Here is a 23,673-nt window from a genome sequence, read left to right as displayed (position 1 = left end):
AAAATATTGAATAATATCAGGACCATGCAGTTCCCAGTTTACATAAATAAGATGTGCCTGCAAATTAATATGCCTGTGTGCACTTGACATATAGAAATCTCCCCAAAAGCATCTTTCATGCTTTTTCTCTAACGAAATCCATGGTGTATGGTAAGACAGTAAAATGCAGTTGGTTTTGTAATTTAGTTGTACACCTACAAAAACCATAAAGTTTTAATACAGTGGTGGGGGGTAGAATATAGATGCTCTAGAAATAGGATGTTAATAACTATACAAATTGTCCCCTTTTGTGATGTAGCCTTTTTTTAATTTTTTAAATTTTTATTTATTTATTTATTTGCTTTTTATGTTCATACCCATGGCATATGGAAGTTCCCAGGCTAGGGGTCGAATCAGAACTACAGCTGCCAGCCTATGCCACAGCTGCAGCAACATAGGATCTGAGCCATGTCTGCAACCTACACCACGTCTCACAGCAACGCCAAATCCCCAATCCACTGAGTGAGGCCAGGGATCGAACCTGCATCCTCGTGGATACTAGTTGGATTCATTTCCGCTGCACCACAACACTACAAAATTATGTTTTAATTATTTTTCTTCTACTCATCCTGACAGGAGTTTCAGGGGTAAGTCAATGGACTCAAGAAGCAGTAAGAGTTTATCAAATACAGTAAATTCCTTCATAACAGGAACTCCCTTGTTATGAAGTCTTTATGATTAAACATTACCATCTTTACTTTTTAGTACAGGCTGATAATTTTATACTGATTAAAAACAAAATAATACCATTTTACCTTACCGTCAAACTTCACTTTTCTTTTCATTCTACTGAGCTTTATGAATAATTATTTTTCTCTCTGCAAACAGATAAGCTGGTCAGTATCTTGGCATAAAGAAATAGCCCATGGACTAAAACAAAATGTGAGAATCACCAAAAAAAAAAAAAAAAAAAAAAAAAGTGGGAAAAACTACACCATCTCATGACTCACTGAACTTATAAAAAGACTGAAGTAGCTAGAACTTCCATTGGTTTGGCAATAGTGGTGACTGCATATTTCATTAATGATAAGAAATATTTTCAATGTGTTTTATATATGCCTTTATAGAGATATAAGAAAATGATTTAAGACATGGTCCCTTCCCTCTAACAGTCTGATGAGGGAGACAGACCAGTAAAAAGTTATATATAAATGGCATAAGGAGCAGTTGATTCACCATGAACCATGGGGCATGGTCAGGAGTTGAATGTGAGATGTTTGTGATGGAGACTTAAAGAGTAAAGTATTATTTCCACTGTTACTCGCAGGTTAAAAATGACTACATCTACCATGAATTATGAATGGACGATACCAGGCAATGGTGCCCCTAAATATTTAAAAAGAAATGCTAGGCATAAAAAAAGGAGGCCCAAAAAGGCTGAAGTGATGAAGTAGCCCACAAATAGAGGCACCTGTAAATATTTCTGTTCTTATCAAGGGTCATTTACATGAAGAAGGGAAGAGTTATACACATAAACTTCTGAACTACGTAAGAAGTGCCCCCCAAAATTAAGTTATCCACAAACCACTGAGAACCCTCTGCTGTTCTTTGTGCTAAAGAACAGAAGTCCCTGACTGAGGATAGGAAGCTAAGTAAAGATTCCTGGAAGAACCCTGGGCAGTTATACTAGGGCTATTTTCAGCTGTAATTTCTTTTGGGGGGCAGGAGCAGAGTTCAAGATGTAATTTTATAGATAAAGAAAAATAATCATTTTGGCAATGGGAAAAAAAGGCACAAAATAAGAACATAAACTTCAAATTAAGTCTAGGTAGAAGTAAAAGATACATGCATTAACTGGAGGGGAATATCTACGTTTTCCATAAAACCCAGTGTTCAAAATTGTAAAATTTGAATCAGATTTTAATGACTCCAAGATGTGTAATTGTACTGCAAAATGCTTGTGTTCTGACTCTGCTGTGCACATTCTCTCCCTCTCTCTCTCTCATTCTTCCTCTTGCTCTCCCGCTCCCCCTACCCCTTCTCCCTCTTCTTCCTCCCTCAAGGGTTTTTAGAAAAGTGTTGGATGCTGACACTAATTACTGGTAATTAAAAAAGGTAATTATTTTGAGACCAAAACTTAGCTTAGACATCTGGCCTAGCTTTGTCTAATTATCTTGGGAGTTAACTTTTTAAATCTTACCTAGAATGTCTCTTAATAAACCAAAGTTACTGGGAATAGAAAAGATTGTTTAACCTCTTTAACTCTTTCCTCTCCTGACTTTAACTTCTCTTAAATTTTACTTGTTCAATACTGAGTGTTCTCAGGTATTATTTAATGCACACTTGCTTTTCCTTAGGTCCTAACATGACTTTAAGTAAGATAGGGTGGCTGATAGAGACCAAGGACCACACCTGAAAGAAGGTGCATCAGTGATTATTTCAGTCTGTGAAGTCAGGTTTAGGTTTAGCTGCAAGTGACAGAAACCCAAAATACCTGTGTCTAAAGCAAGAGAGACGTTTGGGGTTGTTTTCATATAAATGTTAGGTGATCAAGCACTGCTATGGTAGGATTTTCAGGGAACCAGATTCTGGTTTTTTTCCTCCAGATATGTTGTGATCTCATGGTCTAAAATGCATCTCCTGCTGGAGTCATCACAACCACCTTCTAACCAGTCAGAAGGGGTGAAAGGAAAGAGTCACACTGCATCCTTCCAAGCACACTTTCACAAAGTTGCACACACCTTTTGCATTTTTTTTTCATTGACCCAAAGTTGGTCATGTGGCTGTACAAAACTACGAGGGAGGCTGAAAAATATGATCTTTATTCCCAATGGCCCTAACATTCAGGGATCCCACTACTGAGGAAGAAGGGGAGAATGGATACAGCTATTGAAGGAGAATTAGCAACTCTCCCAGGGAGTGCTGGTTACTTGGGAGGCATGGTGAGGCATACAAAATGCTTGTCAACTGAGTGGTACGGAGTCAGCTGCAGAAATATACAAAGGCTGGTTGTGGTTAAAGGTAACATCACAAAAATGAAACAGAAAGTAAAAACTAGAGAAAGTCACTGGAAATTTGTGAATATTTATTAGTAGGCACAATCATTTCCAAATCATCTAGTCAACCCATTTGGAATGATCCGCTTACATATTAGTTTCCCTGTGCTCCTGGCCAAATATTAACTTCTTTTGTTTTTATAACGTGGTCACTAACTAGACAAGTACATTTATGCTATTTTATAATTAATATTATAAATGATAGGTAGTGATTCAGAAGGTAACAGTTTAGCTTCCAAAAGCAGTCAACTTTAATCTTTTAGGATTTCAGAACAGAGGAGGCATTTATTTAAATGTGCTTGATGAAATAATTTTGTTTTCTATGCTTTCTTTTTACTATATAAAGCTGTGTAGGTAAGATTTATCCTTAGCTCTGTGACCAACTCATCAATCTTTGCTAAAATCAGCCATCATTTGTTGTGGAGTTTGAAATCACAGCAGAAATCATACCAGATGGGCAAAAAGTATAAATTGAAGATAAAACATAATTTCATATTAAAGCAGTTTTATGCCTAGATGCTGTTACCTGTAATTTTTAAAGGACAACTATATAAACCCACCCTCTGTAAAAATAATTGGGATTCTATTAAAAAAATAAATATAAGACACTGGTCTTGTAGTTGTATTTGCTTATTAGGCAATACACACTATTTCCACTGCATTGCTTGGCTATCAATAAAAAGAAAAGATTAATAAACATTCTAGCTGTATTTTCATGGGGAAAAGAGTAATTATTAATAAAGACCCATAGGAAAAAGTAAAAGTCTGAGAATGTACTAATCATATTTTTTCTTGTCAGTTTTAAGAAAAGCACTCAAATGGTCAAATATTCCAAGTTTGTGGCATGCAACCTAAACCATAACATCATTTCAACCTTATTCATAGGACCTTAGTAATTAAGAGGCTTTGACATTTTAGTTAGAATCGATCTATACATACCCTTCATGATTCCCAGCTTCAAACAATCCCACTGAACCAGTCAAAAAAGACAGAATACAACTGAGGTGTCACCAAACAGAATTTTCAGTTCTTCTGATTTCATCATGTAGGAACCCCTCAAGGTGCTAATCCTTTTTTAATATCCCAGTGCTCCAGTCACTGATCTGTGAAGTTAGAGTAATAACTCACATTTATGGAGCTCTTTCTATGTGCCAGCTACTATATTTTACATTCTGGGTATATTTACATCCGATATTCCATTTTATTCTCACAATAAACATCTGAGATGGGACTAGCATTATTCTTTTGCTGCTAATGAGAAAACTAAGGGATAGTCAGGTTAAGCAACTTGTTCAAGGATCAACAGCTAGAAATGGCAGAGCCACAAATGGAAGCAGGGTGAGCTTGTGAGCTCACCATCTTAACTATGCCTTTGCTTCTCTAAGTGAAAGACTGTTGGAAATACAGAAATTTGGACTGTGCTGGACCTGCAGAATCAGCATTTTAACAGATCCCAAATGGTCCTGGTACATGTAGCAGTTGAGGAGCATTACATTCTATTAGATATTGACATTGAACAGATTTGTCCTCCATTTAAAACTTTGCCATGGTCCCCAATTTAAAATGCTCTATGTCCTTCACTAATTCCATGAGAAAGAATTTCATGGTAAGCAATTTTTTTTCTATAGCAATAGTACAGAATTTGGAGATTTCGAGGACCCTAAAATTCTTTTTAAAAAGTTGTAAGAGGGGGAGTATAGTCCTTGTATTTGTACTGTGTAAGAATATTACAAAAATTACCATCTACTCTTCCATAAATATATGGAGGAGTTTAACACCAAAAAAAAAAAAAAAATAGAAAATAGAAAGAGCATACTCTCAAGAAAGGGCATACTCTCAGAATGAAGGATATTTTAAAAATACATTATAATTCAACTTTATTAAAAGTTGACTAAATTGTCTTTTTTAAAAAAATTGCCCCTTGGGTCAGTAAAGCATTGGTCTGAGAACCAGCTTTTGTGAATCACTGTTCTAGAATACGGCCCCTTTATGGTAAACATTAGGTATCCAGGATGATTGAACCCATACCAGGGCCTTCTTATGAGATTACTTCCAGTGTAATGGAATTTGGTATGAGGCAGGTCCATTTTGGAGCCCATCCAAGGGGGTTTATTTAATGAAGTAGCAAAGATATCTCATTACAGGGCAGCCTCACCTATAATTGCTCTGCTGAGAATAATTCTGTAGCAAATCCCTAGGGCATGAAAATGTGGACATTCCAGAAGGCTTAATTTAAATGGATTCTAACACAGTTCCTAGTGCGACATAATCAGAAATTTCATAGTTCACCAAATTCGTTGAGAGCCTAAGCTATCTTTTTATATATCTGTGGGTTTGCATAGGGATTTAGTATGTGTTTCTTAACCTCCTGCTGGAGTCCAATCCCATTTACTTAGATTATCATCGCCATAGCCCTCAAAGACAGTTATTATCATCCCCATTTCACAGATTTAAAAGGAAAAAGAAAACTGATGCTCTAAAAAATTAACAAAAAAACCTTACTTAAAGCTCCTTGCTTCTCATAAAGTATATAAAAGTTGAATAGGAATATTGCTACAAATGCAGATTTTGATGCTTGGGTCTGTGGTGGAGCACTGAATTTGGGGTCAGATTATCTGTGTTTGAAGCTGCTTCTGGTACCTAATTGCTGCTTGGCTTTGAGCAACTTTCTGAACCTCTTAGAACACTGCTAAGCAGGAATGGTAGGGACTAATGCCCAACCACAAGGTGCTTTCATGTAAGATTGCTTTTTGGAAAACATGACGAACTCTAAATCCATGTTCAAGCAGTCACTGTACTTCTCAAGTTTCTCATTTCCCTCTACAGTATGTATTTAACCTAAAATTTTAGCACCCTGAAGGGTTTTAGGGGTTTATCATCGTTTTAATCCATATCCCTTTTCCTTTAACATTAAAATTTATAATATTCTTTTAATGATATGTGAAATTCAGTCCAAGCAAGGGACCGAAATAACTCATTGCTTTTTACTCTATTTCCCTTTTCAGAAGTGGTCAGAATTAAACATTTCAGTTTTTATTTCCAGTTTTTATTTCCATGTTTATTCCATCTAGGGAATACCATAATTAAGTATTTAATAATAAAAAAATTATGCCAGCAAATTTACATAGCAGGAAAACAAAATGAATGCCTCTTAATCTCAAAAGTAAAATAAAATTAGATATATCCCTATAATTAAGCACTAATTAAATAAAGCTAATCTCTAGAAGAACAGGATTTGCCATTGTAAGAAAAAAATGTTAATACCACTAAGGTTTACTGCTTGTTTCAGCCTGACTTAGTGCCATATGCAGTAGATAAAAATATAAATAAGTAAAACTTAATCCTTGCCCTTAAGGAGTCTTCCCATCGTGATAGAGGTTGGGAGGAAGAGGTTAGTAGGAGAATTTTCAGTAAATAAGAGTATAGGATAATTTGTATGATGTTTACAAATGAAAGAAGAATCACATTTCATATAAAAATATTATACATCTTGTAGATTCTTAACATAATTACAAGCACCTAGGGGAGCTATTATATGTATGCCTATACACACCCTCAAGAGAGTCTGATACAACTATCTGCAGATCAGACAATGACAGTGTTTGGGGCATTGGTTTTTTTTCTTTCTTTTTTTTTTTTTTTTTTTTTTGGTCTTTTTGCCTTTTCAAGGGCCACACCTGTGCCATATGGAGGGTCCCAGGCCAGGGGTCCAATTGGAGCTGTAGCCGCCAACTTACGCCAGAGCCACAGCAACGCGGGGATCTGAGCCACATCTGTGACCTACACCACAGCTCATGGCAACGCCTGATCCTTAACCCACTGAGCGAGGCCCGGGATGGAACCCGCAACCTCATGGTTCCTAGTTGGATTCGTTAACCACTGAGCCATGATGGGAACTCTGGCATTGGTATTTTTAAGTTCCCGGGTCATTTCATTGAGCATCTAAACACAGCTGACTACTAGAAGATCCTTCTTTAAAAATCACCTACAGTAAATATTAATCTATGTGTGCTTTTTTAAAGGGAATTAAGTAATAGCTAAACATTCTAAAGCTATTACAAAGCATCAAGAAAAATGTAAATGTCACTGTCATGAAAATGTACCCTTTGGAAATTCCATTTAAAATGATCTTCTCATATTCACTTAAAAAGCAAATTAACTTGGAGTTTCTGTTGCGGTTCAGTGGATTAAGAACCTGACTAATATCCATGAGGATATGGGTTCAATCCCTGGCCTTGCTCAGTGGGTTAAGGATCCAGCTTGCCTCTAGGTTGCCGATGTGGCTCAGATCCAGCATTGCTGTGGCTGTGGCTGTTTAGGCTGGCAGCTGTAGCTCTGATTTGACCCCTTGCCTGGGGACTTCCATATGCCAGAGGTGCAGCCCTAAATTAAAAAAAAAAAAAAAAAAGCAAACAATTTGATGACTATTTTCCTATTAACACTAAGAAATACTATCAGTCAGTGGTTGGTTAGTACATGTCTCTGAATTCATTCCATTAGTGATGACCTCACACAAAAAATGAATTATTAATCCATAGGAAGCTAAGCAAGACCTTTTTAGTGAGCAGGATCATTTCCATAGTTTATGGCTGGTAGTAATATGTTTGGTTCAAATGACAGTAGACACTACTATATTTTTAAAATGTTAATTCTGTTTACATTGTTGTGAATGAAAACTCAACCAACTCCTTCACTGAAATCTTATACAACCTGAACTGTAATTCAATATGATGGTTCCATGCTGAGGTTCACACACAAGTTTAAAAAAGAAAAAAAAAAGATTATTCTTATCCAAAATTGGATGATTCTTCCCAACATTTCCCCCATTATCCAACCTTCTAAATTTCCTACATGGCTTCCAAAGCCAGATAAAGTTGAAAACAGCAATTCTCTCTCTCTTTCCTCCATCCCCTTCCAGCCTTCACATACAACACAGTGTGATGTTCAGACTCTGCAGGTACTGAGTAGATGAGATCCACTTGAGTTTGTTGACAGAAATTTAGTACAGAGTGAGGTTGTAGTTACTCTTTTGATTCAGATTGATTCAGGAGACAACTCTTATTTCAGCACCTAGCTATTTGTTTAACTCTTCAGTTGCCTAATTTAACATTCAGAAAAATAGTGAAGACTTTCTTACCAGCTGGGAGATGATTCTTTTTCTATCAGAAAATAGGATGTAGAAAGGCAAAGTGGAACAAGGAAACACATTTTCATTGCACTGTCTTGGTATGGTTTCCTTATTTTGAATGAACTGTTATGAGTACCTAGAACACTGGATTCAGACATACTTGAATACTACTACCCTCTGCAGAAATCAATCATTTCTGGAGTAGATGGTTTTGTCTATGATGATGATGATTCAAATTATGCTATGAATCTATGAAAAATTAATCATTGATTTTGTGGAATAAATTATACAAAGAAATCAACCACAAATTAGTGTGGCAACTTTCTCACAATGTTCTACTAACTTTTGAGTGATGTGGGTATAAGATCACATTATATGACAGGGATTTAGTTCTCAAGGAACTAGCAGATTAGAAATGTATCAAATGTTCAGTGATGTACAGTGGCCACAAAGAACTAAGAATTAAGATGGGAACATTTGGTGGAATTTGTGATATGCCTTTTATGAGCATGAACTTTGTGGCAGGCACTTTATCTGTACAAACACCTCTAATTCTCTGAGTAACCCAGTAAGTTGGGAACTATTGTTTTTCTCTATTAAAAAGAACAAGATAAAAATGCAGAAAGTACTCCTGGAAATATTGAGAGGATTTGGGGTGGATTTAAAGGTTTGAATGAACCTCAAAAATAAATAACTGAATGGAAAAGTAGGGTGAGTAGAGGGGATGGAAAGTGAGTATGATCTCTGATAGGAATATTACTAGCAGGATGGAGAACTTGAGGAAAGAAGCATGAAACTGAATAAGGACACAAAGAGATGGACAGGCCAGAGGAGAGCATTATGAAATAAGGATGGAGAGATAGAGCCTGATTCTGCATAGTCTTCAAAACCAGAAAGAGGAAATTGGAATTGTTATTGGAAGCAATAAATGAGTTTTTAGATAAAGAAGTAAAACCATGTTAAAAAAAAAAAGAATGAGAATCCATGAAAGAAATATTGAGTAGTTACTACTTTTATCAACACTATGCTGGTTACTACAGCAGTGACAAGGAAGTATAAGATTTCATCCCAATATTACAGCTCTTTGCCTTTTCTTCAGTTATATCTGTAACATAACTGTACTCTTCTTAGAGCAGAAATTTTATTTGCCATGACCCAAGTGTCAATTTTAGAGGAAAATAGCCAGAGGGGTTGATGGTATGGAGGAACTAGAAAGAGAAAAATCCAGGGTAAAAGAGGAAAGTGTAGAGCGTTGCTATGGTAGCAAATGCAGGGCAGAGAAGGGAGAAATAAAGCTAGAAGATCTAGTGGATGGCCAGGGGCCCATCCATACCTTGTCAAGATCTTGGACATTGTTCAGTAGGTAACAGGAGGCCTCCCAAAAGAATTAATATGGGGAATGGTGGCATCAATTACATATTTATTTATTTTTGCTATAGCATACTAGTGTATGTAGAGAGCAAAAACCATGCTCAATCTCTGTGTTATATCTTATTATTGGGTTATGAAATCAATTTAATGGATTGTGACCAGCATTATGCTTAATTTAAATCAATAAAATAGAATAGAAATACAATACAAAATATCAGAGTTCATGAAATATTGGAAAGTAAGTTTTACTCTGTGAAAATTTTATGTTATACACCCAGGTATATCTATCTCTATCCATAAATAGAAATGTACCTAGGAAGAAGATAGAGGAATAAATTGCTTGTGCTTTCTATCTAGTGCTCTCTTCTCTGTGTGTGTGTGTGTGTGTGTGCGCGTGCGCGCACGCGCGTGCATGCGTGCGCACATGCGTGCACAGGCCCTGGCTGTGATATAAAATATTTTCATCATGAATCTTGGAAAAAGTACTTGAAATACTGGTTTAGATGCAGATTTGAGAGGGGAAAAAAATCAGAGTCCATTAGGAGGTTATACTTATGATAATCTAAATGAGAAAAGTAAAGGGCAGAACCAGATGAGCAATAATAAGTATAAAGAGGAGAAATCAAAATAAGGAAGGAAGGAGGGAAATGTTCACACCTTAGTGGCAGGTGCTACAGTAGCATTTTCTAAGGGTCAAAGTGCCACCAACTCAGGGACATAAGCACATTTAGAAGTAAGGACGTTGAAAGCAATTTTGGATGTGTTCTGTGCGCAGGCTAGTGGCAAGTCACATGATATAATCTCTATGATCTCTGTTAAAAGAATAAACCATCATCTGAAACTAACGCCTGATTTCATTGCTTGTAATCAAGGGTTGGCTTATAAGACACAGCCTTTCTCAACAAAGCTACCTGCCAGAAGCAATGGTGAGACTGAAAAGAGAAAAAGTGGTCAGAGTGTCCAAATCATTTACTTGGAATGGGAGATGAGAAATTCAACAGTATTTCAAAGGAAATGTAGAGGGATAGGCTGTTTTATTTACTTTTAAGTCTATGGACACCAGACATGATTATATTGAAAGAGCCCATAGAGTGATTACAAGTAATGAAAAGGTGATTGAAGGTATGAGATCCCCCATGGAGGTGTAAAAGGATGGGGGTCTGGAAACAGATGGAAAAGTTAGATATGAGCACACAGAAATCCATTCCACTGAGGCAGGAAGGAAGAGTTTTTATTAATGGAGGGTAAATTGAGAGAACTTTTAGATCTTTTAATTGAGCAGTTGAGGAATTTGAGAAAGATTAGAGAGACAGCAGAGTCAAATGATACAAAGGCTAAATAGGATTAAAGCAGAGGATGCAGGGGCTCTCCAAGAGGAACCATGAATCTATAGTGACAACAAACTCCAAATTTAGGTGATTTTCTACCATGTGTCTTTGAGCATCCAAAAGTTTTCATTGACCCAAACTTGAGGTTTTGATGAAATGGATGAAAGGACAGAACTATTGGGATTAATGATAAGAGAATGGTTATAATGGTGGACTGTGGGTCTGAGCTTGGCCCTTATGTAAGGAAAGGACAAACCAGAGGGTGTGTAGTAGTCCAGGAACAGACAGTTAAAGGCATTTGAGGGTAGGAGTGTGAAAGATCTGAAATGCTAGGAAACTTGGTCAAGGAATAGTACCAGAATATAAGATTTGAGAGGTTAAGTTCTATGAGATTGGATTGCTAAATTAGGAGAGTTTAGGAGTTGAAAAAAATATAGAAAGGTGAGAGGCCAGGATATTAGATGAGTCATCTACAACTGGACACCTGAAGTCACTCAGAATGATGTTGGACCAAGAACAAAGAGGAACCATAATGCAGGTGTCAACTCTTAGTAAATGTGGGTGAATAATCAGGAGTCTGGTAGATAACAGAGAGGATAGAATAGGTAGATGGCATGTGGTGTTCTGTGATACTGTGCAAAGGGACAGGAAGCACAAAAACCTCACTATGCAAAGGTTATTGGGGATGTGGATGTGAGCTCCTTGGAGGGTCCAACTTAAACTGAAGAACATGTCAAGAATATTCAATCTCTAAGGGATCCATCCAAGGAGAGGATGTTACTATCATCAACATATATGCCCCAAACATAGGAGCACCCAGATACATACAACAAATATTAACAGACATAAAGGGAGATATTGATGAGAATACAATCATAGTAGGAGACCTAAATACCCCCCTCACATCAATGGACAGATCCTCTAGACAGAAAACCAATAAAGCAACAGAGATCCTAAAGGAAACAATAGAAAAGTTAGACTTAATTGATATCTTCAGGACACTACATCCAAAAAAATCAGAATACACATTCTTCTCAAATGCTCATGGAACATTCTCAAGAATCGACCACATATTGGGACATAAAGCGAATCTCAATAAATTTAGGAGCATAGAAATTATCTCAAGTATCTTCTCTGACCACAATGCCATGAAATTAGAAATCAACCATGGGAAAAGGAAAGAGAAAAAACCTACTCCATGGAGACTAAACAACATGCTACTAAAAAACCAATGGGTCAATGAGGAAATCAAGAAGGAAATTAAAAACTATCTTGAAACAAATGATAATGAAGACATAACCTCTCAAAATCTATGGGATGCTGCGAAAGCAGTGCTCAGAGGGAAATTTATAGCAATCCAGGCCTTTCTCAAAAAAGAAGAAAGATCCCAAATTGACAACTTAACCCTCCACCTAAATGAATTAGAAAAAGAAGAACAAAGAAGTCCTAAAGTCAGCAGAAGGAAGGAAATTGTAAAGATCAAAGAAGAAATCAATAAAATAGAGACTCAAAAAACAATAGAGAAAATTAATAAAACCAAGAGCTGGTTCTTTGAAAAGGTGAACAAAATTGATAAACCCCTGGCCAGACTCACTAAAAAGAGGAGAGAAAGAACCCAAATCACCAAAATTATAAATGAAAAAGGAGAAATCACAACGGATACAGCAGAAATACAAAAAACCATAAGAGAATACTATGAACAACTATATGGCAATAAGTTTGACAATCTGGAAGAAATGGACAATTTTCTAGACTCTTACAGCCTGCCAAAACTGAATCAAGCAGAAACAGACCAACTGAACAGACCAATCACTAGAAATGAAATTGAAGAGGTCATAAAATCACTCCCTACAAATAAAAGCCCAGGACCAGATGGCTTCACAGGTGAATTCTATCAAACATATAAAGAGGAATTGGTGCCCATCCTCCTTAAACTCTTTCAAAAGGTTGAAGAAGAAGGAATACTCCCAAAGACATTCTATGAGGCCACCATCACCCTCATTCCAAAACCAGGCAGAGATACCACCAAAAAAGAAAACTATCGCCCAATATCATTGATGAATATAGATGCAAAACTTCTCAACAAAATCTTAGCCAACCGAATCCAACAACATATCAAAAAAATTATACACCATGACCAGGTTGGGTTCATCCCAGGTTCACAAGGATGGTTCAACATACGCAAATCAATCAACATCATACACCACATTAACAAAAAAAAAGTCAAAAATCATATGATCATCTCAATAGATGCAGAAAAAGCATTTGACAAAGTTCAACATCCATTCATGATCAAGACCCTCGCCAAAGTGGGTATAGAGGGAACATTCCTGAATATAATCAAAGCCATTTATGATAAACCCACAGCAAATATAATCCTCAATGGGGAAAAACTGAAAGCCTTCTCACTCAAATCTGGAACAAGACAGGGATGCCCACTCTCACCACTGCTCTTCAACATAGTTTTGGAAGTCTTAGCCACAGCAATTAGACAAACAAAAGAAATCAAAGGCATCCATATAGGAAGAGAAGAGATCAAACTGTCACTGTATGCAGATGACATGATTCTATACCTAGAAAACCCTAAGGACTCAACCCCAAAACTCCTTGAACTGATTAATAAATTCAGCAAAGTGGCAGGATATAAGATTAACATTCAGAAGTCAGTTGCATTTCTGTATACCAGCAATGAAGCATTAGAAAAGGAATACAAAAATACGATACCTTTTAAAATTGTACCTCACAAAATCAAATACCTCGGAATACACCTAACCAAAGAGGTAAAGGACCTATATGCCGAGAACTATAAAACCTTAATCAAAGAAATCAAAGAAGATGTAAAAAAATGGAAAGATATTCCATGTTCCTGGATTGGAAAAATCAATATTGTGAAAATGGCCATCCTACCCAAAGCAATCTACAGATTCAATGCAATCCCTATCAAATTACCCATGACATTTTTCACAGAACTAGAACAAACAATCCAAACATTTATATGGAACAACAAAAGACCCAGAATCGCCAAAGCAATCCTGAGAAACAAAAACCAAGCAGGAGGCATAACTCTCCCAGACTTCAAGAAATACTACAAAGCCACAATCATCAAAACAGTGTGGTACTGGTATCAAAACAGACAGACAGACCAATGGAACAGAATAGAGAATCTGGAAATTAACCCTGACAACTATGGTCAATTAATCTTTGACAAGGGAGGCAAGAACATCAAATGGGAAAAGGAAAGTCTATTCAGCAAGCATTGCTGGGAAACCTGGACAGCTGTATGCAAAGCAATGAAACTAGAACACACCCTCACACCATGCACAAAAATAAACTCCAAATGGCTGAAAGACTTAAATATACGACAGGACACCATCAAACTCCTAGAAGAAAACATAGGCAAAACACTCTCTGACATCAACATCATGAATATTTTCTCAGGTCAGTCTCCCAAAGCAATAGAAACTAGAGCAAAAATAAACCCATGGGACCTCATCAAACTGAAAAGCTTTTGCACAGCAAAGGAAACCCAAAAGAAAACAAAAAGACAACTTACAGAATGGGAGAAAATAGTTTCAAATGATGCAACTGACAAGGGCTTAATCTCTAGAATATACAAGCAACTTATACAACTCAACAGCAAAAAAACCAATCAATCAATGGAAAAATGGGCAAAAGACCTGAATAGACATTTCTCCAAAGAAGATATACAGATGGCCAACAAACACATGAAAAAATGCTCAACATCGCTGATTATAAGAGAAATGCAAATCAAAACTACCATGAGATACCACCTCACACCAGTCAGAATGGCCATCATTAATAAATCCACAAATAACAAGTGCTGGAGGGGCTGTGGAGAAAAGGGAACCCTCCTGCACTGTTGGTGGGAATGTCAACTGGTACAGCCACTATGGAGAACAGTTTGGAGATACCTTAGAAATCTATACATAGAACTTCCATATGACCCTGCAATCCCACTCTTGGGCATCTATCCGGACAAAGCTCTACTTAAAAGAGACACATGCACCCGCATGTTCATTGCAGCACTATTCACAATAGCCAGGACATGGAAACAATCCAAATGTCCATCGACAGAGGATTGGATTCGGAAGATGTGGTATATATACACGATGGAATACTACTCAGCCATTAAAAAGGATGACATCATGCCATTTGCAGCAACATGGATGGAACTAGAGAATCTCATACTGAGTGAAATGAGCCAGAAAGACAAAGACAAATACCATATGACATCACTTATAACTGGAATCTAATATCCAGCACAAATGAACATCTCCTCAGAAAAGAAAATCAATCATGGACTTGGAGAAGAGACTTGTGGTTGCCTGATGGGAGGGGGAGGGAGTGGGAGGGATCGGGAGCTTGGGCTTATCAGTCACAACGTAGAATAGATTTACAAGGAGATCCCGCTGAATAGCATTGAGAACTATGTCTAGATACTCATGTTGCAACAGAAGAAATGGTGGGGGGAAAAACTGTAATTGTAATGTATACATCTAAGGATGACCTGACCCCCTTGCTGTACAGTGGGAAAATAAAATAAAATTTAATAAAAAAAAAAAAAAAAAAAAAAAAAAAAAAAAAAAAAAAAAGAATATTCAATCTCTTGGTTAAGAGTATGGGGTGATCTGTTTACAGTGGGAGGGACAATGAACCTGAGAGTAGGTTGAAGTAGAAGGAAGGACAGATTTTAGAGAGAAGACACAGAGCACAATTGGAATGAGTTTAGGAATGTCTCATTCTAAGAGGGGTTGGAACATGCTTGGGGCATTAAGTATGAATTATTCTCCCCCCCATTCTGAAGGGTCAGTGGTCTACCCCAGGTGAAGGTATGTATGTAATCCACTTGTGTTCAGTCATAAACCTCAGTAAGCCTTAGTCTGAAGGAAAAGAGGAGGAAAGAGGGTTTTCATATCTAGCAAAGTGTAATGATAGTCTTCTTTCTCTTACTTGTACCTCTCTCCTGTGTCCTTTTCTCCCCCTATGTATGTACAGCATTAATCAAAAAACAGTAAGGGTTATGAGAATTATGTAAACCACTCCAATGATAAATAGCTTCTATAATACACCTTTAAAGTTAGAAAGGTTGTAATTATATTTCAGCATGTTCATTTACATTTACTGGATTTTTCTCTTTGTTTTGATATTTGGAATATCAATGTGAATAATCGTTTATTTTTTTTTGTCTTTTCTAGAATCGCACCTACAGCATATGGAAGTTGCCGGGCTAGGGGTCAAAACAGAACTGTAGCCACTGACATATGCCACAGCCATGCCAGATCCGAGCCATGTCTGCAACCTACACCACAGCTCACAGCAACACCAGATCCTTAACCCACTGAGTGAGGCCAGGAATCACACCCACAACCTCATGGTTCCTAGTTGAATTCATTAACCACTGAGCTATGACAGGAACTCCAATACTTTTTTATGAGTGCTTTAGAGAACATATCAATACATATAGTCATGAGCACATCTTTTTAATAAAAGAATAATTCTAACTTAAGTGATTAAAAAATTAATTTAAAATATTGATAGATAAGAAACTTGATGGCTTTATTAACACACTGTATGTGTGCCTGCATGGGTACACTCTGTGTTTTAGGATGTTTCCTAGAACACTAGCTTTGATAGAGTGTAATAAATATTTGCTGACATTTAAAGTTTTAAACACCACAAATAAATATTTTTAAATACAAAGCAAAATGGTGAAAAATGAAAACTAATGAAACAGTATTCACACTTTCTGATGCCTTCACAAAGTGTGAATGTTGAAAGTTGGTAACTTCACACCAGTTGGTTCTTTTGCTTTTATTTTAATTATTTTTTTAACTTTAAAACTTCACTCAGCAAAGAACCAAAAAAAAGATACCTGAATTAGTAGTTCAAAGTAGCTAACTGAATCTCATATTAGAAATGAAGAAGATGTCCTACAGCTTGTATGGGTTATGGGAGCAGGAATCAAGTATCCACGTAAACAAAAGAAGCAAAATATTATACTAACACCAGAGACACATGTCACCTTAGAGAACAGGAAGCCATTGCTGGCACCAGAGGCCTGTGTGCAGCATTTCTAGCTCCCACAGAGAGCTGTCCTCACAACTACTTTAAAAGTGAGTTACTGTATATTTCTCTCCAGTATAGCAGCATGAACACTGAGGTTGCATTCCCAAGCAGGTCTCTACTGCTAAATGATGTATTTAGGCAGAGTTCTCAGAGGAGGAGAGAACACAATCTTACACGTGGGGATGTCCATTTATGGCATCACTCAGTGGCTGCCTCTGCCACTAGTTAATCTAGGCTGTCAAAGCAGGAATATGAAAAGGAACACCAAAAGACTGAGCTGAAGCTGGAGAGAAGTAAATCTGTGACAGGTTTTTGACTTTCGCTTAAGTTCGTCCTGATGACAGCAGCATGCAGAGTAGAATCTTCAGGTCAATTGTCAACTCACCCACACAGAGCATAATGATCACAAGTGGGAGATTTGTCACTCACTGCATTTGTATTACACAGTTTAAGTCTCTCACTTATTTTTTTGAATGAATAATATATTCACATGGTGCAAAATTCGAGAGATATAAAACAGCAGGCAGTGAAAAGTACCCTTTCTGATCCTATCTTCCCACTACCCAATTTCCCTCCAAATGGGCAAATATTGTTTATCTTTAAAGTTAATAAATATAGTCCTGGAGTTCAAAATATCTCCTAAAAACAACAAAATTACAACTAAATGCTGAGCAGTCTTCAACCAAATGGACCGGAAACTTACAAAAAGATATCCTACTACATAAGACAAAGAGGTGGCCACATCAAGAGGTAGGAGGGGCGATTATGCAATATAAGAAACCCCATACCTCCCAGGTGGGAAGCCCCACAGTCTGGAAAATAGCTTTATCACAGAGACTCACCAAAAGGAGTGAGAGTTCTGAGCCCCACATCAAGTCCCCACGCCTTGGGATCTGGCATTGGGAGAAAGAGCCACCAGAGCAGGAGTTCCCATCGTGGTGCAGTGGTTAATGAATCAGACTAGGAACCATGAGCTTGTGGGTTCGGTCCCTGCCCTTGCTCAGTGGGTTAATGATCCGGCGTTGCCGTGAGCTGTGGTGTAGGTTGCAGATGCGGCTTGGATCCTGTGTTGCTGTGGCTCTGGCATAGGCCAGTGGCTACAGCTCCGATTCGATCCCTAGCCTGGGAACCTCCATATGCCACGGGAGCAGCCCAAAGAAATAGCAAAAAGACAAAAAAAAAAAAAAAAAAAAAAAAAAAAAGAGCCACCAGAGCAACAGGCGTTGAAGGCCAGTGGGGCCTGTGCGCAGGAGCTCCATGGGACTGGAGGAAACAGAGACCCCATTCTTAAAAGGCACACACAGACTTTCATGAGCACTGGGTCCCAGGGCAAAGCAAAGTCTCCATAGGAATCTGGGTCAGACCTGACTGCAGTTCTTGGAAGACATCCTAGGAAAATAGGGGTGAACCTGGCTTGTTATGGGGGAAGGACACTGGAAGCAAAGCTCTTGGGCATATTCATCAGCATGCCTATCTCTGAAAGTGGCCATTTGGGAAAAATCTGACCCTACCCATCAGTGCTGAGAAGCCCCAGGACAAAGAACAATTAAGGTGGGATCACAGCCCTGCCCATGAGTAAACAGGCTGCTGAAAGAGCCCCCAGGCACACGGCTGCCTCAAATCCCATTCAGAGACAAAGCTCCACTCACCCGAGGGATAGGAATCAGCTCCACCTACCAGTGGGCAGGCATCAGTCTCTCCCATTGGGAAGCCTACAGAAAGCCCCCATAAAAACTTCAGCCTCAAGGAGGGGCAGACACCAAAAGTAAGAGAGGCTACAACTCTACTATCTGTCAAAAGGTCACCATACCAAAACCTATAAAAATAAAAAGACAGAGAACTAAAACTCAGATGAGGGAGAAAGAAAAAAAAAAAAAAAAAAAAAACAACCCCAGAAAAACACCTAAGTGATCAGGAAATTCTCAGCTTCCAGGAAAAAGACTTTAGATTGTTGATGCTGAGGATGATGCAAGACATTGGAAATAAACTGGAGGCAAAGATGGGATAGTTCATAGGAAACAGTGGGCAAAGAAATATAAGATATAAAACTTAAGTAAGAGAGATGCAAAATGCAATAATAAAAATTTCCTATTAGAAGCAGCCAACAGCAGAATACAGAGGCAGAAGGATGAATAAGCAAGGTGGAGGAGAGATTAGTAGAAATTACACATGCAGAACAGAAAAGAGAAAAAAGATTGAAAGCAAATGAAGAGAGTCTCAGAGAACTCTGGGACAATGTTAAATTCACCAAAATCCATATTATATGGGTGAGAGAAGGCAAAGAGAGAGAGAAGGGGACAGAAAAAATATTCCAAGAGATAATAGCCGAAAACTTCCCTAACACAGGAAAGGAACCATTCACTTAAATCCAGGAAGCACAATGAGTACCATATAAAATAAACCCAAGGAGGAACACCACAAGACACATATTAATCAAACTGACCAAAATTAAAGACAAAGAGAAAATATTGAAAGCAGCTAGGGAAAAGAAACAAGTAACATACAAGAGAAACCAATATGGTTATCAGCAGAAACTCTGCAGGCCAGAAGGGAGTGGCATGATATACTTAACATGATGAAAGGAAAAAACCTCCAACCAAGACTACTTTACCCAGCAAGGCTCTCATTCAGGTTTGAAGGAGAAATCAAAAGCTTCACAGATAAGCAAAAGCTAAGAGAATTCAGCAACACTAAACCAGCCTTACAACAAATACCAAAGGAACTTCTCTAGGCAGAAAAGACAGCAACAGGAAACAAAAATACCACAAATGACAAGGCTCACCAGTAAAGGTATATATACAGTAAGGATACAAAATCATCCATGCACAATTATGCCACCAAAAACAGAAATCATGAGAAGAGGTGGGTACAAATGCAGGACACTGGAGATGCACTTGCAACAAGACACCAACAACTTAAAACAATCTCATATATGTATAGACTCCTGTAGCAAAACTTCAGGCTAACTGCAAACCAAAATCTACAACTGATACACAAATAAGAAAAATCAACTCAAATACAACACTAAAGATCATCATCATACCACAAGAGGAGAGAACAAGGGAAGAAGGGAAGAAAAAAGAGCAACAAAAACAAATCCAAAGCAATTTATAAAATGGCAATAAGAACATACATATCAATAACTACCTTAAATGTCAATGGACTAAACCCCCCAACCAAAAGTCATAGTCTGGCTGAATGGATACAAAAACAAGACCCATATATATATATATATACTGTCTTCAAGAGACCCACTTCACTTCTAGGGACACAAACACATTGAAAGTGAGAGGATGGAAGAAAATGTTTCATGCAAACGGGAATCAAAAGAAAGCTGGAGTAGCGATACTCACATCAGACAAAATAGACCTTAAGCTGAAGAATATCTTAAGAGACAAGGAAGGTCATCTTGTCTCTTAAATAATGATCAAGGGATCAATCCATGAAGAAGATATAACAATTTTAAATATCTATGCACCCAACATAGGTTCACCACAATATATAAAGCAACTGCTAACAACCTTAAAAAGGACAGATCAACAATAACACCATAATAGTGGGGGACTTTAACACCCCACATTCAGCAGTGGACAGATCATCCAGACAGAGAATCAATCAGGAAACACAGGCCCTGAATGAAGCATTAGACCAGATGGACTTAATAGATGTTTATAGGACATTTCATCCAAAAGCAACAGAGTACACATTCTTCTCAAGTGCACATGGGTCATTCTCTAAGAATGATCACACCCTCGGCTACAAATCCAACCTCAGTAACTTTAAGAAAATTGAAATCACGTCAAGCATCTTTTCTGACCACAACACTATACAACTACAAATCAACAACCAGAAAAAAACTGCAAAAAAACATAAACACATGGAGACTAAATAACATGCTACTAAACAACCAATGGCTCACTGAAGAAATCAAAGAGAAAATTAAAAAATACCTAAGAGCAAATGACAAAAAAGATATGACACTCCAAAACCTATGGGATGCAGCAAAAGCCATTCTAAGAGGAAAGTTTATAGCAATACAAGCCTACCTCTGTAAACAAGGAAAAGCTCAAATAAACAAGCTAACTTTACATCTAAAGCAGTTCAAGAGAGAACAACAAACAAGACCTAAAGTTAGTAGAAGGAAAGAAATCATAAAGATCAGAGCAGAAATCAATGAAATAGAAATGAAGAAAACCATAGAAAAGATCAATGAAACAAAAAGCTGGTTCTTTGAAAGGATCAACAAAATTGAGAAACCCTTAGCCAGACTTAAAAAGCAAAAAAGAGAAAGGACTCAAATCAATAAAATTAGAAATGAAAAAGGAGAAGATACAACAGACATCACAGAAATACAAAGGATCATAAGAGACTACTATATGTAACCATACCCCAATAAAATGGAAAACCTAGAAGAAATGGACAAATTCTTAGAAAAGTACAATCTTCCAAGACTTCCCATCTTCCATCATGATCAAGTGGGATTTATCTCAGGGATGCAAGGGTTCTTCAATATCCGCAAATCCATTGGTGTGATACCCCACATTAACAAACTGAAGAATAAAAACCGTATTCTCTCAATAGACACAGAAAAAGCCTTTGACAAAATCCAACACCCATTTCTGATAAAAACCCTTCAGAAAGTGGGCATAATGGGAACCTACCTCAACGTAATAAAGGCCATATGTGACAAGCCCACAGCAAACATCATTCTCAATGGTGAAAAGCTGAAAGAATTCCCACTGAAATCAGGAACAAGACAAGGATGTCCGCTCTCACCACTACTCTTCAACATAGTTCTGGAAGTCCTAGCCACAGCAATCAGAGAAGTAGAAGAAATAAAAGGAATCCAAATTGGAAAGGAAGAAGTAAAACTATCACTATTTGCAGATGACATGATACTATACCTAGAGAATCCTAAAGACTCTACCAGGAAACTGTTAGAGCTCATCCATGAATTTGCCAAAGTCGCAGGATACAAAATTAATACACAGAAATCAATGGCATTTCTATACACTAACAATGAAAGATCAGAAAAAGAAATTAGGGAAGTAGGGTCTTTACCACTGCATCCAAAAGAATAAAATACCTAAGAGTAAACCTACCTAAAGAGACAAAAGACCTGTACTCTAAAAACTATAAGCCGCTGATAAAAGAAATCAAAGATGACACAAATAGATAGAAAGATATACCATGCTCGTGGATTGGAAGAGTTAATATCACCAAAATGACTATACTACCTAAGGCAATATACTGATTCAATGCAATCCCCATCAAATTACCAAGGACATTTTTCACAGAACTCAAACAAAATATTTTGAAGTTTGTTTAGAAGCAAAAAGACCCAGAATAGCTGAAGACATCCTAAAAAAGAAAAATGGAGCTGGAAGAATCAGGCTCCCGGACTTCAGACTATACTGAAGTCATCAAAGAAACAGTCATAAAAACTATATGGTAATGGCACAAAGTCATAAATACAGATCAGTGGAAGAGGATAGAAAGCCCAGAATTAAACCCACGCACCTACACTCAACTGATCTCTGACAAAGGAGGCAAGAATATACAATGGAGAAAAGACAGCCCCTTTAGTAAGTGGTGCTAGGAAAACTGGACAGCCACATGGAAAAAAATGAAAGTAGAACACTCCCTAACACCATACACAAAAATAAACTCAAAATGGATTAAAGACCTAGATATAAGTCCAGCCACTATAAAACTCTTAGAGGAAAACATAGGCCAAACATTGTCCTACTTAAACGACAGCAACATCTTCTCGGATCCACCTCTTAGAGTAATGACAGTAAAAGCAAAAATAAACAAATAGGGCTTAACTTAAAAGTATCTGCAAAGCAAAGGAAACATTAAACAAAACTAAAAGGCAACCCACAGAATGGGAGAAAATATTTGCAAATGAAGCAACTGACAAGGGATTAATCTCCAAAATTTATAAACACCTCCTACCACTCAATAAAAAAAAAAATCATACAACCCCATCAAAAAATGGGCAGAAGAGCTAAACAGACAGTTCTCTGAAGAAGACATACAGATGGCCAAAAAACATGAAAAGATGTTCAACATCACTCATTATTAGAGAAATGCAAATCAGAACCACTATCGGGTACCACCTTACACCAGCCAGAATGGCCATCATCAAAAAGTCGACAAACGATAAGTGCTAGAGAGAGTGTGGAGAAAAAGGAACCCTCTTACACTTTTGGTGTGATTGTAAATTGGTGCAACCACTGTGGAAAACAGTATAGAGATGCCTCAGAAAACTAAAGATAGAACTACCATTTGATCCAGCAATCCCACTCTTGGGCATCTCTCCAGAGAAAACCATGACTCAAAAATACACATGTACTCCAATGTTCATTGCAGCCCTATTTTCAATAGCCAAGACATGGAAACAACCTAAATGTCCATCGACAAAGGAGTGGGTCAAGAAGATGTGGTACATATATGCAATGGAATATTATTCAGCCATTAAAAGGAACAAAATACTGGCATTTTTAGCAACATGGATGGACCTAGAAATTATCATGCTAAGTGAAGTCAGTCAGTCAATGAGACCCCAACATAAAATGCTATCACATGTGGAATCTGAAAAAAGGACAAAATGAATTTCTTTGCAGAACAGATACTGACTCACAGACTTTGAAAAACTTATGGTTTCCAAAGGAGAGAAGTTGCGGGGATGGGAGGATGTGCTGGGGCTTTGGGATGGAAA

At 37.5% G+C, this 23,673-nt stretch overlaps 1 protein-coding gene across 7 annotated transcripts in view; it reads left to right on the top strand.

Moving 5' to 3' along the window:
* SPATA16 (spermatogenesis associated 16) overlaps nt 1-23,673 on the top strand; it is a 242,312-nt gene that overhangs the window by 35,167 nt on the left and 183,472 nt on the right.

This window comes from Sus scrofa, chromosome 13 (genome assembly GCF_054392235.1).
Source record: "Sus scrofa isolate SSC_HxYL_T2T_F1_AM1 chromosome 13, Sscrofa_HxYL_maternal_Yorkshire_Landrace_v2.0, whole genome shotgun sequence".
Classification (NCBI taxonomy): Eukaryota; Metazoa; Chordata; class Mammalia; order Artiodactyla; family Suidae; genus Sus; species Sus scrofa.
The sequence above is the reverse complement of the archived record's forward strand: the minus strand, read 5'-3'. Positions and strand labels throughout refer to the sequence as shown.